At 36.4% G+C, this 16,775-nt stretch overlaps 1 protein-coding gene and 1 long non-coding RNA gene across 4 annotated transcripts in view; one reads left to right on the top strand and one right to left on the bottom strand.

Annotated features, from left to right (window-relative positions):
* Positions 1 to 16,775, bottom strand: part of PMFBP1 (polyamine modulated factor 1 binding protein 1) — a 532,821-nt gene that overhangs the window by 388,742 nt on the left and 127,304 nt on the right. The window lies entirely within an intron of this gene.
* Positions 1 to 16,775, top strand: part of LOC123570470 (uncharacterized) — a 128,753-nt gene that overhangs the window by 69,340 nt on the left and 42,638 nt on the right. For 2 of the 3 annotated variants that reach the window (XR_010583889.2, XR_012429342.1), the window contains one exon: positions 2,364 to 3,261. The exons of the other annotated variant lie outside the window; for it this stretch is intronic. This is a non-coding gene — a long non-coding RNA (uncharacterized lncRNA). Of the gene's footprint in view, positions 1 to 2,363; positions 3,262 to 16,775 lie in introns of those variants that run through there. 3 annotated transcript variants of the gene reach the window in all.

Below are 16,775 nucleotides of genomic sequence, written 5' to 3'. Positions count from 1 at the left end.
AGAAAAGCTGTAGAAGGGCTTTTGGAAAAGAGATAAATTCACATAGATAAAACAATATAACAAAAATCTTCCTGATCACAATACTTTTTTTGCCTGACTTTAGTACCTTCTCACTGAAGTATGAATGGTAAAGTAGAAGGGGTAGAAATACTGACTACAGAAATACAGGTAATACAGTAGGGGTCAAAAGAAATGTGCAATGCTACTTCCTAACACACAATCCTTCTTTCAAGATCACATTTTCATGCATTTATGTATAAAAAAATCATTAATTTGAATTTAAAAAACTGTTGTTATGTAATGAATGACTTTATTATTGACTTTCAGTATCTCTTTTAATGTATTCTATGGAGCTTCCCATGTCTGTTCATAAAATTTAGGGCAGATTTCATGTTTTTACTCATTTATAGGCAATCAAAATACTCAGCAATTAATATGTCTAGTCTAGCCCACTACTAAAAATGCTGAAGTCCTGTTACAGGCACCTGCCATGAGACAGGGTGGTTAGAATCCCACTTGCAGATCCTTTGATTTAATTGAGGCTCTTTCTCAGCTTACTGCTCCCGAGAAGATGGCAGTTCAGTTGACTTTTGGGATCACTAGGACCCTCCAGGCAGTCTTCGGAGTTAAGACAACCTTGTATCATCTTTTTTGTGGATATGGCCCACCTCTGATCCATGACATACACTTAAGCAACATTTGCCTAACAGTCACCTGTCACTCCACCTTCAAAGCAGCTGGCCAATCAGTCTCATGTTCTTTAGATTTCTTAGGCATGTGTAAGCTAGCTGGTCTTAAATGGAAGGGGTCACTTACTAAGTTCTACATCTCTTAAAGCCTTCCTCTCTTGGATTCAGATGAAAGGAGACCTTCCTTTCCTTCCCCTTGGAGGTGTGATGGGACACTTAGCACACTAACAACTCTCTCCAAACATCCTCCTTTCCTTAATTTTGACCCTCTCAATCCTTTTATATCCTTGACATGATTAAGTAGCTTAAGAATCACATAACTGGCTTTTTCCCTTCTGCTCACGTAAGAACTGGAGGGTGTCTTCATATCTCACCTTGAAATCTTCTGTCTTAGGGGCCATAGCTAAAACAAATAAGGAGAGTTCCATTTTAAAATTCTGTTACACATGGTTGCAAACTCGCATCATACTCAAGAAGTTATGGGAAAGAATTGTCTTATTTTATCTTATTTTACCAAATAAAGAGCAAATGCTAGCAGATAATTTGAAAATTTTTATTGCTGAAGATAACTAAATGAACAGTACTTACTTACCAACATGTTTTCATTTGCCAACCATATGCTATCTTCATAACAATAAAAATGTAAAATTATTGATGATTTTCATGTACCAAGGATGAATGCTCAAATGCTAAGAAAACATTCATACTACTCTGCACCCAAAACTGCTAACCTTATTTCCATAGAGGAATCTCTATATAGAACCCAGAGGTAAACAAGAGCCCAGGGAGAGGAAAACGTCTGTCCTTTTGGCAACATTATCGTATTATAAGCTCTTAAGAAATAATTAACCTCATAGACGTCAAATAGAGATTTTATATAAAGAAGATATTGGCTCCAGGAAAGTGTCAAATTGATTCTATGCAGAATGAAAATTGGGAGCTGATTTTAAGTCAACAGTTTTATAACATGGAGAAATGATTTCAAATGGATTCTGGTGGGTTTAAAAATTTTTCTCCAGAACTTTCAATGGTGCTTGATGAGAATTGAGCTTTGACTTCCATAGCACTTGGGTTTGAAATGCTTCTGGAACATCAGAAATCTTACTATTAAAATTTCAATATGACCCTTTTCCATTTTTGTGAACATCAGAAATACACTAGTTATATCACTATGGAACATTTTCCTTATAATTTGCCATTTTAACAAGTCTTTTCTTGGCCTTTTCAAATTTTACTTGCTCTTTTACCATTATCTGTTTTTAAGGTAGCTTTAATTGGCTTGAATTTTAAGTATTAGTGCAGGGTTTATATTGCAAAAAACGAATAATTTCTAAAAAAATTTAATAACTAATTAAAACACTTTAGTACATTTCATCAAAACTGAGAATAATATAATTTACAATGCAATCTATCCAGAAACTGATTTGTGAGCACTTGCTTGTGGTTACTGATTGTCCCATAGACGTAGAGAAAGAACTATATGAACTATACTTGGGTACACAGTGAGCATGTTAAAATTAAGATGTAGCATTAATGTAAAATTCTTGGCAGAAGTCAAACCTTTAACCATCATGTGAATATAGATTTTCATATCTAATTTTATGAAGCCTTTTTTTTTTTTTTTTGCCAGTTCTACAGTCTAATATTATTTTCTTTCTGCATTCTCCTTCACAGGCTATGGCCTTTGGCGAAGACAATGACAGGCAAATATTTATAAGCCAGAGATTAGTTATAAATTTGATCCAATCAAATGATCAGTAAGCACATTCTTATCGCCAGTTGTTATTATCTCTTTTGGAAAGGCACTGGAAACTTTCATTTTGTTAATTTCAAATCAGACAATTTCCCAGAACTAATTGAGGTTCCAGTGTCCAATGGAAAGCTGAAAGAACCTAAATTTGCTTCTTTTCCTTCTTCACTCCTTTCTTTGTGTGTATACATATTTGTGTATGTGCACAAGTATAAAGAAATGATTATTTTTGCAGCTTTTGGCCTGAATGCTTGTCACTCCATTTTACATAATTCATTTTATATAATTCAATTTATGCTCTTCCAAAAATAGATGCTTCAGTTGCAATCTTCGCCTCTTTAGAATCTCCATGCAAGCAAGCTTAGTTAATAATTTTTGATTAATATAGCCAAATACCAACTCCTACTTCAAACCCCCTTTACTTGGAATACTATCATCAGCTTGGTTTACAGAGAGAAGGAAATAACAATGAGGTCAGGAGGAATGGAGATGGGGTAAAATAGCAATAAAAAGTAATTATATAAAAATGCTAAAGGTATGACATCTGTTTTTTTGCTTAGCTCACTGAGCTCGATAGTTTCAGATTTATGCTATTGTTCATGTTTAAACAGATACAAAAAAGGGAAATGGGAAAGAATGTTTATGTGAGACTATTAAATAGTGCAGGGAAAATACGAGTTGTTATTACACTGGTAAGGAAAAGAGAAACTCAGTGAAATTTCTTTCCAGAGATTTGCCTTTGTGATCTGCAAGGTGCTGTTCCCCTGCTTACATTCCGTTACCCTGGCAACGCACTCCTGTAAAATAAAGATTATTAAAGCGCATATGATTATTTTGCTGCTGAGTGAATAAGACAAGCCGCTTCTGAAATGCCTTATCAGAGAAATTCAATTTTAGGCCAAATTGTGTTTTTGCCTCCTTCTAGCTTTTCTCCTCCCTCCCCCTACTTCAAATAAAACCATCATCTTCACATTTACTACATGATATTTTGTTAGCCATTCACACCCTTAGTATTTTAAGTCAGTTTTCTTTTAATTTCATGAAAGCATTTTTCCCAATTTTTTTATAGCTCTAGTCTATTTTCCAGCTATCTACCATCTGTTTGCAAATCAAAATTACAAAGCAATGTGCTCTTGCTTTTATTTTATTATACAGTAATAGTAGAAATACTGGGTTCTATACCAAACATAAATGTATATATTATACATTGGCTATGCAATATTTGACCAAAGGATGATGCAAAAAGCTAAGATAAGGAATGTGGTGCCATTTTAAAGGCTGCATATCCAACTGTACTGGTCATCCTCACCCTTAAGTTGAATGCCTAGTGCTTTTCCATTTGACATTGCCCTAAGGTGACGTTATAGAGGTGGGAAGTTTTATAGCCACGCTGACAGCCAGTCACACCTTTGTTGCCTGGTGCCTCTACATTTGGAGAAAATATTCTTGAGAGTCCTAAAATTATTTAATAATAAACTTTATAAGTTTTGTATTTTATAAGTATTTTAATATTAGCCAATTTCTTGAACATACAGTAATGGCAACTTTGCTAAAACTATCTAGTGATTTCATTAGAAACTAAAGCTTTTAGCATAATTAGGGTCCAAGCAGAGGTCAACAAAAAATAAGTAAATTTGTAACAGTAAATGCATATTGTATTTCATGCTATCTGTGTGAAGAAGTTATCGTTTAAAATCTTTTTTTTTTTTTTTTTTTGAGACGGAGTGTCGCCCAGGCTGGAGTGCAGTGGCACGATCTCGGCTCATTGCAACCTCCGCCTCCCAGCTTCGCGCCATTCTCCTGCCTCAGCCTCCCAAGTAGCTGGGACTACAGGCGCCTGCCACCACGGCCGGCTAATTTTTTGTATTTTTAGTAGAGACGGGGTTTCACCGTGTTAGCCAGGACAGTCTCGATCTCCTGACCTCGTGATCCACCCGCCTCCTTGGCCTCCCAAAGTGCTGGGATTACAGGCGTGAGCCATCGCGCCCAGCATTAAAATCTTTTAATACAAGAAAGAGTTACATCTGCTTTGAAGTAGAGGTGAAGGGAATGAAGTTTGTTCAGAAAAGGCAAGCTTCCAACAAAGGCCACATAGAAGGCTCCTTACACATCTGTTAAAGCTAACACAAGACATGAATAGATAAGAACAGCCCTGGAGAAACCTTCATCCTGTCCTCTCCGACAGTGGATGGTTGAGGTGGATGATATTGTTTCTACTGAGACTCTTTATGGGATATTTTTCCCACTGCTACAAAACACTGGCATATAACCTAATACTGCTATGTCATGAAAAAAAAGCAGAAGTACAGTGTTGATATTATAATAACATGAAAACATTAATATTTTCTCTGTTAACACTCATTTTCAGGCCCAACCAGGCACCATACTCTTCCATTGATTAAGCATGCAGGCCCATTGGCTTTTTGTGTAATTAACTACAAATCACTGCTTATTACTAAGAAATAACATTGATATTTAACAAGTTTGAGACACTCTCAGCACATGTAGAATGAAATATCAATTCTTCTAACGAAGTAAATAAAATTTAGTATTGTACATCCAATCTTTTGTATGTTAACACCACCATGGAACTTATGACTGTAATTCACTCCCAGCACTGCCCAGAAGGTGTCACCACAGCCTCATTGGCTTGAAGGACTTGGGGACATGTGGGGGAGTAGAAAGCAAGGGGAGAAAAACAGACACAAAGAAAAAAAAAATCTTCATGCAGACAAAGGAATATAAGACAACTACTAGTTGTAATATATTGCCAAATACAGAAACCCAAACATTCATCCTATGCTAAAACTACATAATTACTACAGGAGAAAAGTGGGCCTCTATTTGTCAGCGAGGGTAGAAAGTGGGAGATTCATGGACGGTGTTACTTGAGACAGTCATTTTGTAGAAAATAAAAAGCAGGTGATAAATAGAAAATATCCATGTACTGAGCCTGGTCCAAGCTTCTCACCTAAAATGGTTTGCCTCCTTATCACATCTAGTTGCATAAGATGCACTGGACCACATAAAAGGAAAGATAAAAGAACAGCTGTGAAGAGATGCTATGAAGAATCAAAGAATAGAAAACACAAAGTCTTTTATTGAGAAGCTGCACAAATTAACTCCAAATTACTGCCACAGTCAGACAAGAGGAGGCTTCAAGGCACAAAACTTGTTGCTGCACTCCATCTTGCTTTATTGTGGTGTCTTCACTCATGTAGCTAAAAGCCATCCCCTTTATAGTACTATATCTTTTAATCTCCACTCTTCCCCCCTGTCGTTTAATTAAAAGACAATGAACCTTTTAAAGTAGTCAAATGGAAAATATAAAATTGCACCATTCTATCAAAGCTTAAGATATTCCTGTTCTCAGAGCATGAGAAGAATTCAAAATAACATACTTTGTATTTTACTACACTTCAGTCCCTCTGTGCCATTTCTTCTTCAGGGCTCTTGGTTGGAATAGCTACCTGAACCAGAAAGGCAGCTCACCCTCAGGCTGATAAATAGAGATAAAATTAAAAACAAGTAAACAAACAAAAAACCCCAAAAAAACAAAACAAAACAAAAATAACAGTCAAGTTAAATCAACTAGATCTTTGTACCTGATTTTTTACTTTTAAGTAATATTATTGTAATTCTGCATTCCTTCTATGTTTAACTGACATAGGCCCAAAGATTAGTAGCATTTCTTATGTAAGTATTATTTACTCAATGTGTTGTCAGTTTTAGGGTATGTGGGCTAAAATAAGATAAACGTAGTAAAATGTTATTGGATGATAAGTAGGCCTGAATGCTCAGTTTTCCGCCAACTCCACAGCCTAAATCTATTAGTTTTGGCAAAGGGCACCAAGACAAATCCATGCTGTTTGAAATGTTCCATGGGAGTCTTTAAAAACGAAGATCTTGTCTACTCTTTATGGACATTAAAATGCTTCATCCCAAGGACCCCTTTATAGCAAATTGCAAGCTGTTCTGTTTTATCTGCTTTGACAGGATGAAGGGCTGAGTTGGCCCTAGAGGGATGGGATACAGAGTCTGAGTAGCTCAAACTTGAGATTTCCAATAAACCATCTCCTACAATTAGAAGAAAGGCACAGAGGAGATTCATTTCAACAGATAGTTCCAACCCATTTAGAATTATTCTATTCTCTCCTACTTATTTCATCACTAAAAGTCTAACAAAAATCATGTTCTTCCAATACTCCACTCCAAACTGAACCTAAAACTCTAATAATCAGCCTAGTTGAGCACTGGCATATATACATCTTTCTGATTGGTCTCTTGATTCTGATACCTATTATATTGATTCCTGATTTCTTATAAATTCATATCCTTTTCAACACTATACTTACCTGATCATTATTCTTTAAGTTCAATTGTCCAGTATAGGTTGCCTATCATTCTCCATAAAAGAAATACTTGCAGATTTCAGTTAGTTAATAAATGCTGGCAGGGCATGAGATATAGGTTTAATTCTTCATCTATAGATGCCTAATATAGGAACCTTGCTAAAAACTTCCAGACACCACTCAATTCATTAATGCCAACTCTCTCCCTTTCTTTTACCCTTCTGTAATTAGGACGTCTCTTTTTTGAATGTCATCACATATGATAATATATGGAGAGTCTGAACTGTTAACATCGAAAAAATGATTCTTCCCTTTAGAATGTGAAATTATAATAAGTAATCCTATTTTTAAAAGTCCCCAAAGCCACATACTCACAAGTACACCTCTATGTAAGTCAGCTTATAAAAGTAATAAAAATGAGGGCCAGGTGCGGTGGCTCATGCCTGTAATCCCAGCACTTTGGGAGGCCGAGGCGGGTGGATCATGGGGTCAGGAGTTCAAGACCAGCCTGACCAAAAAGGTGAAACCCCATCTCTACTAAAAATACAAAAGTCAGCCAGGTTTGGTGGCACATGCCTGTGGTCCCAGCTACTCAGGAGGCTGAGGCAGGAGAATCGTTTGAACCTGGGCGGCGGAGGTTGCGGTGAGCCAAGGTCGTGCCACGGCACTCCAGTCTGGGCGACAGAGTGAGACTCTGTCTCAAAAAAAAGGAATAAAAATGAAAAGATGGGGAAAAGAAGTCTCTCATCACCACCTCCAAGACTTTAACAGTAGTAAAAATAATAATTTATCATGAAAGATCCCACTAGTTCAGGGAATATTCCTCAAACATACTCCAAAATCTTACGGTACCTTATACAATAGCTGAAGCTCTGATAATGCGAAAATCATCCAGTCTGTTCCTGTCTCGGGTTTCTTATTTCTCTATACCAAAGCATCATTAAAATTGCACAAATTTGCCAAAAGGAAGAAGAGAATATAATGCACACGTCACAACAATTAAAATAAAAAAGCATTTAAAAATGATTTAAAGCACAGGCGTTCAAATCAGACAAATTCGAATTTGAATATTGGTTCGGTTGACTACTGACAAGTTCTTGAACAGTCTAAAATTCAATTTATTCTTCTATTTAAAAAAAACCAATAATAATAACTTTGAAGGGTTATTTTGACTGAATAATATAGGTAAAATGCTCAGCATAGTGCTTGTCATATAGCAAATAAATATTCACATACTAGTTACTATGGAAAGAATTTTCCCGGGGGAGGGGGATCTCTCAGAGAATGAAAATATTCATTTTATATGACTTGTTTTATAATAAGAAAATAACATTCAATATGGAAGAACAAATACAAGTTTCACCCTGTTGACAATTCAAAATTAACCTAAAGAATAAATATTGCTCAGTGCAGTGACTCACACCTGTAATCTCAGCACTTTGGGGGACCAAGTGGGTAGATGGCTTGAGGCCAGGAGTTCAAGACCAGCCTAGGCAACATGGCAAGACCCCATCTCTATAAAAAACAAAACAAAACAGAACAAATATTATTGGGTTTCCAATAATGAAGGTATAAAGACTTCACTATTTGATATAAAATTTGACATATGCCCTCTGCATATGAGAGATAAAATATAAAAATGGATAACCAAAAACAAAAGACATAAATAGGCTCACAAACAAGATATGTATTTCTATGGACCAGTATGAAGAGAGAATTGCAAAACAGCGTGCAGGGCTGAGGCTACTGTGTGCTGGACTCTGGAGGGAAACAGTGGTAGCCAGGATTCGGCTCCAGTATGGTAAGGGGGACTAAATAGGTTTTGGACAAATGGGGAATAGAGAGCATATAGCTTGATATTGGAGGCTGGTGTGGGGCTTCCCCTCACTTGAAAGCTCAGTGGCTGAATCTGTATCACTCTGAGCTGAATTGTCATCATAAAGCATATGTCTGGACAGAAGCCTTGGGAAGTCGGTTGTAGGTAACTGAAAGATCATCACAGGACGGAATGAACAAAGACAAAAAGAACAAAACACGCATTAAAACCTCCCACTCAAATAGCACGGAAAACCAAAATTCACAGAGATCAAATCCTAACAAAGGTATCAAACAAAATCAACTAATCAACAGTCAGAAAATGAATTCGCTCTGGCCAGGTGTGGTGGTTCACACCTGTAATCTTAGTACCTTGGGAAGCTGAGGCAGGAGTTCAAGACCAGCCTGGGCAACATGGCTAGATTCCATCTCTACAAAAAACAATAAAAAATTGGCTGGGTGAGGTGGCATGCACCTATACTCCCAGCTAATCATGAGGCTGAGGTGGGAAGATAGCTTCAACCCAGGACGCTGAAGTTGCAGTGAGCCGAGATCTGCACTCCAGCTGGGGCAACAGAGTGAGATCTTGTCTCAAAAAAACCAAAAAAACAAAAAAACAAAAAAAACAACCTTAGAGGAAAAGAAAATGAATTAACTCCACATAGAATTAGTTTAATTGAAAACGCCTAACAATGACTTTCACAGAAGTATGTTTGGAATATTTGAAGGCATAAATAAAAGAAATATAAAATATTTCAGGCAAAAGGCAATAAACTATAAAATGAAAGAGGCGGATATGAAATAACAAATGGTATATGTGAAAAAAATAGAAATGAAAATACAGTCACTGAAATTAAAAACTCAAGAGCATGAATAAACTCTAGACTGCATCTTGTACATTCAAAACCCTAAGGAATAAACCAAAAAAGCTGTTAGATCTATTAAATGAGCTTAGCAAAGTTGCAGAACATGAGACTAAAATATAAAAATCAATTGTATCTCTATATGCTACCAATGTATAAACTACAATTTGAAAATAAAACTTAGTAAACAATTGCATTTACAATAGCATTAACAAGAATAAAATACTTAGGAATAAATATAATAACAGGACAGACATGTACATAAAATCTATAAAACATAATTGAAAGAAATTAAAAAATTTTAAAGGATTCAAATAAATGGAAAGATAGCCAGTGGTCTTCCGATGGACTGAAAGACTTAATAGTATTAAATGTCCATACTCCACAAATTGTGATCTACAGATTCATTAGGAATTCTATCAAAATATCAGATGTCTTTTCGCAGAAACTGACAAGCTAATCCTAAAATTCATATGGAAATACAGAGGACCCAGAATAGCCAGAAAAATCTTGAGGAAGATGAATAAAGTGTAGATTTTTTTTTTTTTTTTTTTTTTTGAGACGGAGTCTTGCTCTATTGCCAGGCTGGAGCGCAGTCCTGCGATCTTGGCTCACTGCAATCTCCAACTCTCGGGTTCAAGCGATTCTCTTGCCTCAGCCTCCCAAGTAGCTGGGACTACAGGCGCCTGCCACCACACCCAGCTAATTTTTGTATTTTTAGTAGAGACAGGGTTTCACCATGTTGGCCAGGATGTCTTGATCTCTTGATCTCATGATCTGCCCGCCTCAGCCTCCCGAAGTGCTGGGATTACAGGCGTTAGCCCCTGCGCCTGGCCAGTAAAGCATAGAATCTATACTTCCCAGTTTGAAAACTGCCTACAAAGCTATAGTAATCAAGATTGTATGGTATTGACATAAAGATAGAGATACAGATCAATGAGACAAATTAAGATATCAGAAATAACCCTTATATTTCTGGTCAATTGATTTTCAATAAGGATGGCAAGATAATTTGATGGGGGAAAGAAAACCTTTTCAACAAATCATGCTGTAGTAAAGGGATATCCACATGCAAAAGAATGAAGTAGTCCCCTACGTCACACCCTATACAAAATTAAGTCAAAATGGATCAAATACCTAAATGTAGGAGGTAAAACTATAAAACGCATAGAAAAAAACAAAGGAGTAAATATTCTTAACCTCGACTTAGGCAGTGATTCCTTAGATATGATATCGATAGCACAAGCAATAAAAAAAAATTGATAAATCTGAACTTCATCAAAAATTTGAAAAAAACTTTTGTTCTTCAAAGGACACTATCAAGAAAGTGAGAAGATAACTGACAGGAAAAAAGTATTTGCAAATCATATATCTGATAAGAAACTTGTATTCAAAACATATTAAAGATACATGTAACTCAATAAAAGACTAAAACTCCAATTTTAAAAATAGATAATTTGAATAGAAATTTCTCCAGAAAAGATATAGAAATGCCAATAAACATGTAAAAGATGCTCATTAGTGATTAGTCACTAAGGATATGCAAATCAAGAGAGATACCACAATGAGATACCACTTCATACCCACTAGGATATGTAACAAAAAAGACAACAACAACTATTTGGGAGGATGTGGAGAAACTGGAACCCTCAGACATTACTTGTGGGATTGTAAGATGGTGCAGCCACTTCTGGCAATTCCACAAAATGTTAAACATAGAGCCATCATATGACCCAGACCAACAATTCTACTCCTAGGAATATACTCAAGAGAAAAGAAAACATATCAACCACACAAAAATTTATACACGAATGTTTGCAGCAGCATTATTCACAATCGTAAAAAAAGTGGAAACAATTCAAATGACCATCAAATGATGAATAGAGAAAGAAAACAGGATAATACAAGACGACCCCCCCAAAAAAAAGAGAGAAAGGAATGAAACACCGATACATGCTACAACATCAATGAACCTCAAAAACATTATGGTAAGTGAAAGCAGCCAATTATAAAAGACCATATATTGTATACTGTAGAGTATCATATATGCAAATGTTCAGAATAGGCTAATCTATAGAGACAAGTAGATTAGTGGTGACATAGGGCTGGAGGGCATGAGCAAATGGAAGGGTGAGTAATGAGAAGTGACTACCAATAGGTACAATGTTTATTTTGGGGGTGATGAAATGAAAATGTTCTGAAATTAGATTTTTATAATGCTCGTATAACTATAAATATACTAAAGCCCACTGAGTTGTACATGATATACCAGTGATGCATATTTATGACATGTAAATTATATCTCAGAAAGTATTTTTAAAATGGTTGGGGATGCAGATGTAAATTGCTATAACCACTTAGAAGAACAATTTGCCAACATCTAATATAGTTTATAATACACATATATCCAGCAAATCCATTCTTAGGTTAACAATGGGGCAAAAATCTTCCATACAAGTACAAGGAAACAGACAAAAAATATTCATAACACTGTTTATAATAGTTGAAAAAATGGAAACTACCCAAATGTTTATTAAGAAGTGAATGGAGAGGTTGGGTGCGGTGGCTCATGCCTGTAATCCCAACACTTTGGGAGGCAGATGTGGGTAGATCGCTTGACCACAGGAGTTTGAGATCAGCCTGGACAACATGGCGGAATTCCATCTCTACAAAAAATACAAAAATTAGCCACACGTAGTGGCGCATGGTTGTAGTCCCAGCTAGTAGGGAGGCTGAGGTGGGAGAATTATGTGAGCCCAGGAGGCAGAGGTTGCAGTGAGCCGAGATTGTGCCACTGCACTCCAGCCTGGGTAACGGAGCAAGGTGATGCTCTATCTCAAAAAAAGAAAATAAAGAATGATAAACTGATACATATTTTAAAAATGAAATACCATAAAATGTGTCAATGAAAATGAATTTCGAAAAGAGAATGTTGACAAAAAAGCAAACTGCAAACGACATACACAATATGATGCCATTTATAGCTCAAAAACTTGCTATACAACAATATGTACCATTTTTGGATACATACACATATAATAATAAAATTTCTTAGGAATAAAACCACTATCTTCAAGATATAGCTTACTTCTGAGAAGAAACATAAGGGGATTTGTTAAAACATGATTTATATCTGTAATGTACCATTATTATTATTAAAAATTTTTTAGCAAGCATGACAAAATGGCAATTTATTAACCAGCGTAACAGGCCTAAGAGTACTGCTTATATTACTCTCCATCTTTTTTCAGTATGTTTAAAATATATTTTAACACACACAAAAACGGCATGATCGAACAAATTTAAACTTCCCCCAAACAGCAAAGTTTCTCAGAATGATTTTTCTGTTTTGCAATCAATATACCAAGGGCAAATAATATTCACCTGAGCCAGCATTAGAGTACTACTAAAAGTCAAAGGATTCATTTAGTCAAAATGCTAAAATTTTTTAAAGGTGAAATTAGTATGCATGAATTCAAGCACTTTAAAAATCAGATGCTCTCTGACCTTCCCACTAAAGTGTCACCTGACAAGGTCACCATTTCAAGAATACAGTAATTATTGAGGAATGAGGGAGAACATTCAGTGGGGTAGTCTCCCTACTGTTTTCTCAGTAGAAGTCACAGAAATGACAAGTGTAATTAAATCTTTTAAAAAAATTACCTATGAGTTTTAAGTCAGGATGAAAATTATTTCTAACCTTATGAACTTTCACACTGCACTGCACTAAAAGAAAATCCTTCCAGTTTTCCTTTATATCAGTAAAGCGTATGACAGCTAAATAAATAGGAAGTCTTCACTTCTGACCTTTCATTGCTATTCAAAAGAAGCAATTCTGTTTGCCACTATTCCACTTACCAAAGATACAAATGAAACAAGTAGAATAATTAACACGAAATCATCTCTTATTGAAAAGAGATGAATGCTTTAAGAAAAACATTATTACAAAAGAAGGGAGAAGGTACCATTTAGCCCCTAAGCCATGGAAGTTAACAGATTCTTTCCATCTTTTGGTAATGATGACTTAAATTTTGGAACCATTTAAAAAAAGGATTTTCCAGGTTGAAGGAAAGTATTATAGAAGCCCAATCATTCGCAATTGTTATCATCATATAAAAGTCTACCTTTTCAGAAAATTTAAGACCACATTTTTTTATAATTGTAACAAACATAGATTACCCTTTACTCACATTTCCCCCCCAAAATATAACAAGATAAAGACAGCGAAATATTTTATACCACCAGGTATATTTAATTACGCCATTACCTACTTCCCTATTAGGGACAACAAACAGGTCTCATCTCATGGCCCAACTCTGAATGACTATAAATGACTGCTCAAGACTGTGTCAAGACAGGTTCCTAGGCCATCTGAGCTTACAAGCAGAGTAGTGGATAGATTAGGGAAAAGGAATGATGAAATGCCAGCCAAGTATTTGCCAGCCTGATTTTATATCTGTTAATGACAGAAAAGAACTAATCATACTTACTCACTAGTAGATATGTTTGAGTATATGTAATAAAGTGAGTTAATACCTAAACGATTTAAATAAAATTCAAATAATTACTAGCACATGTCATTAGAGAAAAATATAAACTGAGGGAAAAGGAAGAGTTTCTCAATTAGAGGAAATATACAGAACTCGACGATAGGCCTGATGGGGACAATATGAGCCACAGAAGGAATAACCTCGATGACTCAAAATATTTATTGTTTTGTCTATTCCGGACATTTCCTATAAGTGGACTCATACAATATATGGCCTTTGTGACTGGCTTCTTTCACTAAGTACAATGCTTTCAAGATTCACCCATACTGTAGTGTAAAATGCTACTTCATTCCTTTTTATGGTCAAAGAATGTTTATTGTATGAATATGTGGCATTTTATTTTTCCATTCTTCAGCTGATGGACCTTTGGGTTATTTTAACTTTTTCTGAATAAAATACTTTATCATATGTGTTAATATATTCTTCAAATATTTGGTGGGCAGATCATTCGAGGTCAGGAGTTCGAGACTCATCTGACCAACATGGTGACACCACATCTCTACTCAAAATACAAAAATTAGCCGGGCATGGTGGCAGGCACCTGTAATCCAAGCTACTTGGGAGGCTGAGGCAGGAGAGTAACTTTAACCTGGAGGCAGAGGTTGCAGTAAGCTGAGATCGTGTCACTACACTCCAGCTGGGTGACAGAGGAAGACACTGTCTCAAAAAAAAAAAAAGAAAAAAAAAAAGAAAAAAAAAGCAATCCTCATCCATTAAAGTTTGACCATGAGATTGCAGCAACTCAGTCACATCTTCAGGTTCTACTTCTAATTCTAGCTTCCTTGCTATTTTCATCACATTTGTAGTTACTTCCTCTATTAAGTCATCCTAGAGGGTTGGAATCAACTTCTTCCAAACTTCTGTTAATATTGATATTTTGGCCTCCTTCCATGAATCACAAATGTTCTCAAAGGCATCTAGAATGTTAGTTCCTTTCCAGAAGGTTTCCAATTTACCTTGCCCAGATCCATCAGAGGAATGGCTATCTATTCTTAAATAATAAGACCTGAAAGTCAAAATGACCTTTTGATCCATGGGTTGCAGAATGGTTCCTGTGTTAGCAGGCATGAAAACAATATTGATCTTCTTGTACACCTCCAACAGAGCTCTTAGGTGATGAGGTCCATCATAAATGAGCAGGAATATTTTGAAAGGAATCTTTACCTCTGAGCAGTAGATCTTGACAGTGGGCTTAAAATATTCAGTAACCATGCTGTAAACAGTTGTGCTGTCATCCAGGCTTTGTTGTTTCATTTATAGAGCACAGATAGAGTTGATTTCGCATAATTATTTTATTATTATTATTATTTTTAGAGACAGGATCTCACTATGTTGGCCCAGGCTCAAGCAATCCTCCAACCTCAGTCTCTCAAGTAGCTGGCAGTACAGGCATGAGCCACCAAACATCCCAAAGTAGCATAATTCTTAAGGGCCCCAAGATCTGCAGAAAGGTAAATGAGCATTGGTTTCCCCTTAAAGACTCTAGCTGCATTAGCCCTTAACAAGACTCAACCTGTTCCTTAATTCTTTGAAGCCAGGCACTGACTTGTCTCTAGCAATTAAAGTCCTAGATGGCATCTTCTCCCAATAGAAGGCTGTTTCCTCTACATTGAAAATGTGTTGTTTAATGTAGCCACATTCATTCGTTACCTTAGCTGGATATTCTGGATAACTTGCTGCAGACCTCTGCATCAGCAGTTGCTGCCTCATCTTGCACTTTTATGTTACGGAGATGGCTGCTTCTTTTGTTAAACTTCATCAACCAATCTCTGCTAGATTTATTTATTTATTTATTTATTTAGAGATGGAGTTTCACTCTGTGGCCCAGGCTGGAGTGCGATGGCACGATCTTGGCTCACTGCAACCTCTGCCTCCCGGTTCAAGTGATTCTCCTGCCTCAGCCTCCCAAGTAGCTGGGATTACTGGTGTGTGCCACCATGCCTGGCTAATTTTTTGTATTTTTAGTAGAGACAGGGGTTTCAGCATGTTAGCCAGGATGATCTCGATCTCCTGACCTCATGATCCGACAGCCTCAGCCTCCCAAAGTGCTGGGATTACAGGCATGAACCACAGTACCCAGTCTGTCTATTTTTTTTCTACAGCTTCCTTGCCTCTCGTGGCCTTCCAGAACTGAAGAGAAGTAAGGCCTTGTATCTGGATCTGACTTTGACTTAAGGGAATGTTGTGACTGGTTTGATCTTCCATCCAGACCACTAATGCTTTCTCCACATTGGCAATAAAGCTATTTTGCTTTCTTATCATTTGTATGTTCATTGGAGTAGCACTTTTAATTTCCTTCAAGAATTTTTCCTTGCACTCACAATTTGGATAATCGTTTGGTACAAAAGGCCTAGATTTTGGCCTACCTTGGCTTTTGACATGCCTTCCTCATTAAACTTAATCACTTCTAGCTTTGATTTAAAGTGAGAGATGTGCAACTCTTCCTTTTAATTGAACACTAAGAGGCCGATGCAAGGTTATTAATTGACCTAATTTGAATATTGTTCTATCTCAGGGAATAGGGAGGCCTAAGGATAGGAAGAGACAGGGAAATGGCCAGTGGAGCAGTCAGAACACACACCACATTCATTAAGCTCACCATCTTACATAGTTTGTAGTGCCTCAAAACAATTACAATAGTAACATCAAAGATCACTGACCGTAGATCAGCATAACAGATATTTTAATGATAAAAAAGTTTGAAATAATGCAAGAATTACCAAAATGTGACACAGACAGACAAAGTGAGAACGTGC

Source organism: Macaca fascicularis, chromosome 20 (genome assembly GCF_037993035.2).
Source record: "Macaca fascicularis isolate 582-1 chromosome 20, T2T-MFA8v1.1".
NCBI lineage: Eukaryota > Metazoa > Chordata > Mammalia > Primates > Cercopithecidae > Macaca > Macaca fascicularis.
The sequence above is the reverse complement of the archived record's forward strand: the minus strand, read 5'-3'. Positions and strand labels throughout refer to the sequence as shown.